This window comes from Camelina sativa, chromosome 15 (genome assembly GCF_000633955.1).
Source record: "Camelina sativa cultivar DH55 chromosome 15, Cs, whole genome shotgun sequence".
In the NCBI taxonomy this organism is placed as follows: Eukaryota; Viridiplantae; Streptophyta; class Magnoliopsida; order Brassicales; family Brassicaceae; genus Camelina; species Camelina sativa.
The window spans coordinates 29,477,324-29,482,480 of record NC_025699.1 but is presented as its reverse complement, the minus strand read 5'-3'; positions in this window follow the sequence as shown (position 1 = coordinate 29,482,480).

The following is a 5,157-nucleotide window of genomic DNA, read 5'->3' as shown; positions in this document are numbered from 1 at the left end:
CCAAACTAGATAGGACTAGGTGGTTTACTTGTTGGGTTTGAGACTTGGTTGGTTTGAAAAAGAAAAGAAAAGAGGAAAAAGAGAAAGAAAAAGGGGTAGAGTCTTTAAGAGGAGAATGTGTTTAAGCAAAGTCTAGTGAAAGGATGGGAAGTAAAAATTTTATTAAAGATGGTTCTAGTTGAAGAAAAGAAAAGAAAGAAAAGAAAAGTCTAGCAAAAAGCGTGTATGTCTTAAGAATAAGAAGATAAGAGAACCATAGCAAATAAGTAAGAATCCCCCATCCCACTAGAAAGATCAAATAAGAAACCTCTCCTAAGACTTGAAAACTAAAAGAGAAAAGGGTTAAAGAGAAAAGAAGAAGCAAAGGGTAGCACTAGGATCATAAGGGTTTAGATTGCTAGGATAAACACTTTGGGTACCTTTGGGTAGACAAGGTTTTATTCTTGTATGAGTTTAGGTGTTCTTACCTTTAGCATTCTTCTAAAGCTCAATCCATTTTCATGAGAGAACCTTGATATTGATAAGCCCCACTCTAAAAAAAGAGACCATCATTGTCTCAAAACCCTTTATTACCAAGCCAAATGAGTTTAAGCATTGCATAGAGTTGATTCATGTTCTTGTTTAATGAATGTTAAAGGAAATGGTTGATTTGAATGCATGTGGATGTCTTAGGCTCAAATCAGTAAAGGTTGTGATATGCTTGTCTAAAGTCTTTAAATTCCAGCTCATTCAACTTGCATCATAGTATTAGTAACTTGGACATTGATACTAGATGGTCTATTTGCAAGCTTAAGGAGCTGAGATCCCACTTTTAAACCTCATCTACCTTCTTATGTCTTGTTTATTTGCTTGAGGGCAAGCAAAGACTAAGTTTGGGGGTGTTGATGTTCATATATTTTACCATGTTTTCCCTTAGTTTATTCACATCTTTTGCATCTTTTTCTATCCATTTTCACCATTATTGTGTAGCTTTAGGACTAATCATGCATTAGAGTGTAGTTGCATTGCATTTGCATCTTTTCATGCATAAACAGGTGATTTTGGAGCTTAAGGAGCATGGAAGCAATGGAGAAGAGATGTGAAGCAATCATGAGGAGGAAACAAGGGAGTTAAGGCTGAAGAACCAAGATCCGGAGTCCAGCTCGACCAAGCACTCGACCGAGTGGGAGATGGACTCGACCGAGTGGAGTTACACAGAAGAAGCCAGCTCGACCTGTCACTCGACCGAGCACTGGTCGAGTTGACCGATTCGTGGACCACTTTGACTTTTCCCATTTTTAGGGCTTCCACTCCCCTTCCTATATAAGGCCTTGTACCTGCAGCCACCAAACAATCTAGATTTTTTAGTCCAGCTTTTCAGATATTCTAAACCTAGTTTTTACCTTTTTAGGAATATTATTCCTTTTGCATTTTTATTTCTTTTTTTGGATTTTGTACTTAGAAAAGAAGAATTTCCTCATACTTGTTGGTTGAATAACTTTCTAAGTATTGAGAATCTGAGTTTGATTTCTTCTTTAAAGTTGTAGATCTTTATCTTATCTATCTAATCATGCAAGTTTCAATATTTTCTGGGTTTTTGACTTTGTTCATCATGTCTTGTTGTGAGTAGTCTTCTTAGGATCTTGAGGATGGGTTAGGATGGATTGATCTTGTGGTATATCTGATTTGATCAAGCTTGATTGTTGTAGATCTCTTCTAGGCTAGATGTTCTTAATGCTGATCCTATATCTGAGAGGGTAGGATCTGATCTCAAGCTTTTTAGCATCACACCAATGTTTAAGAAGCATAGATAAGGCTAGATCTAGAGCTTACCATTAGGCTTGCTAAGAGATTAGAGGTCTTGTTTGGTTTGAGATGTATTGCTTAATGCCTGCTTGTGTAGATTCTTTTCATTGTGAGAGCAAGTCTAGGATTGCATGGGTTTGATTGTCTCTTGACCATGAGAGTGGGAGAGACTTGTCTTGGATTAATATGTCTAGAGGTTAGCTCATAGCATTGCTTGAGATTTGTTGATCAAGTTAGATTACCACAATGATTAGTTTATCCCATGAATCCATCCTCAGGAACCTACTTTGTTTATTGATTTTAAAGTCTCAATCTTGTTATTTGCTTGCTGTTTGATCTGTGTTTGCTTTACTCTGTTTTTATTGCATTGCTCTGTTTTCCCGGATTTGTCTAGCTCGACCACTCACTCGACCTACACTCGGTCGAGTGCTGCTCGAGTTCATCCCCAGAACTCTTGTTTATGATTTGTGATTGTCTTGTTTCATTCCTGTTTAATTTCCATTGCATTTACTTAGCATCTAGTTCATTACTTGTCTTGCATTAGTTCATATCTAGAGTTTACAGTTTCTGTTTCTATTCTTAGTTCATAATCATTCTGTTTTATTTGCATCTAGTTCTTAGTTCTTGTAGTTTATTTTCTGCATTTTATCATTATCCCCATAGGATTGTTAGTGACAAACAATCATTACATTTGTCTTAACTTAGATTCATATGCATATCTTGATTGTTCACAAACACTCAGACTGGATTGATACCTCTTGTACTGCAATAGCATAAGGGGAATTGAAACACCCATTCCATTCATATATCATCATTCCATACATTCCACCATCATTCACCTTTCATCCCACAAAATAACATGTTTCAATTTGGAGCCGTTGCCTGTTTGAGTTAGTTTTTGTGACATTTGGGATCCATATTAGTCTAAGATTAAGTTCTTTTATACATTTGTGAAGTTTCTGCACCTGAATCTTGTGTTTGGGGTTGAAGTTCCATTTCAGGTACCAGCTCGACCATCAGCTCAACCCCAGCTCGACCGAGTCGTGGTCGAGCACTTGCTCGAGCCAGACGCCGGATCTCTATAACCCTCAGTTTCCAGTCGCCTTGACCTCCTACTTGAGCCTGTGCTCAGTCGTTTGCCAGGCAAAAATCGTTTGTGTTTTCTGTTTGAGTCAGTAACCATGTTTCATGGCAGTCAGTTCCATTATGGACCTATGCACCAACAACAAAGTTTCCAGCCTCAATGGTGTCACCCTCCAGCATTTCAGACATACCAAGCCCAAGAACCTGACTTAAGAGCTATGATGCAACAATTATTGCTTGGGCAAGCCAATCAGCAGATTGAGGCAGCAAGGCAGTTTGGAGAGCTGAACCAAACATTGGATTCTTATTCTCATGACCTGAGTAACCAGCTTGAGAGTCTGACCTCTTCATTTCAGTGCATGGAGAGCTCCATTTCTTCTACTTCAGCTCCTAATCCACACCAACTTCCTGAACAAGCTATTCCATACCCAAGGGAGATCACTGTTAAAGCTATCCATCTCCATGAGGAATATGTCACTGAGGACAGTGAGGTTCAAGGTGGGGAGGATTGGTCACTAATTGAAGCCCAGAGTGAAGGTTTTACTGAGCAGACTGAAGCAGAGAAACCACTCGACCAGGTGCTCGACCACACACACGATCGAGTACCTGATCGAGTGACTGATCGAGTTGCAGACACAGAAGCTGTTAAGCCTGCTAGATACATTCCTCCTGCTTACAAACCGCCTCTACCATTCCCAGGACGTTTCAAGGCTCAAAAGATAAGGGAATTGAGGGAGATCATTGAGAAAAAGGAGAAGATAGCTTTGCAACAAGAGAAAGAGAAAGCTTTGAAAGAAGAAGCTGTGGTTGTGAAACAAGAGGAAGTGATGGCCATACAACAGGAGGTAGTCATTGAAAAGAGGGAGGAAGTGCTTGCTTTGCAACAAGATGAAGTGAAAGCCTTGAAGGAAAAGGCTGTTATTGAGAAGAAAGAGGTGATGGCTATACAAGAGGTCATCATTGCTTACCAAGAAGAAGAGAGAGGACCTGCTTTGGAACAGTATGCTCCATACCCTCTCTATCAGGATTTTTTACTTGAGATGTCAAAGAAGAGGGCTCATGACCAAGATATGAAGGATTTGAAAGAGATTGGGAAAGCTATTGTCCCAACAAAGCTTGAAGATCCAGGCTCATTCAACTTACCCTGTTCCATCAGCTACATGCACTTCAATAAGTGCCTTTGTGATTTAGGAGCTTCAGTGAGCTTGATGCCATACTCAGTGGCTGAGAAGTTGGGGTATGAGGACTTCAAGGACAGCAACTACTATGTCAGTCTAGCAGATGGATCCAAGAGGGATGTGGTTGGAGTGATTGAAAACCTCCCTATCAAAATAGGAGAAGCAAGGATCCCAACTGATTTTGCAATCATGAGCATGGAACAAGAGCCTGAAGACCCTCTTATCTTGGGAAGGCCATTCTTAGCTACAGCTGGGGCTGTTATTGATGTGAAGATGGGGACTATCAAGCTCCACCTGACTGAAGACTTCACTATGAAGTTTGACATCAACAATCCCACTAATCTGCCTTCAAAATATGATCCACCTTACACTATCAAAAGAAAGGAGGATCATGAGGTCTCAAGTGAGGAAACTGCTTCAAGGGGTAAGCTAACCTTTCAAGAAGATTCAGTGGAGAAGCTTAAGAATTCTGTTCAAGAACTGACTGCTTTAGTCAAGGATCTCCAAGTCAAGCTGAACAAAAGGACTTTGAAGAGAGCAAGGCCAAAGCTCAAGGTTAAAAAGAAACATGGTTCAAGTGCTAAGGAGGTAGTGATCAAGAAGGAACACCAGGGTTACCAAATAGAACCAGGGGGATTTCATCACCTCCTTGGTCTCTAACTCAAGCCTGAAAAGGCATCAAAGTCAAGCTTAGTGACTTTAAACAAGCTCACTAGGGAGGAAGTCCCTAAGGTATCCCTGTATATATTGCTTTGGAATTTTGGCATTTTGATTTTTGCTTTAGTTATTTCATGGTCAGGGAGGCTAGGGAGTCTGAATAGAAGAGGAAGGGACAGCCATTTGAGACTCGCAGTCTAGCTCGACCACCCCACTCGGACACGTACTCGGCCGAGTCACGGTCGATTGGCATTGTCGAGCTGCCCCAGAGTCCTTCTCCAAGCCACCAGTCTGACCCCAACTACTCCTATGATAGCATGCAGATGGATGTGGACAACTTCTTCCACAATCCCTAAGGTACCACTATCACCTTACCATTGTTTATACCATTGCATTTCATATTGTGTTTTGTGTTGTGTTTAAATCTTGAATCCTCTCACAACTTTTTCACACA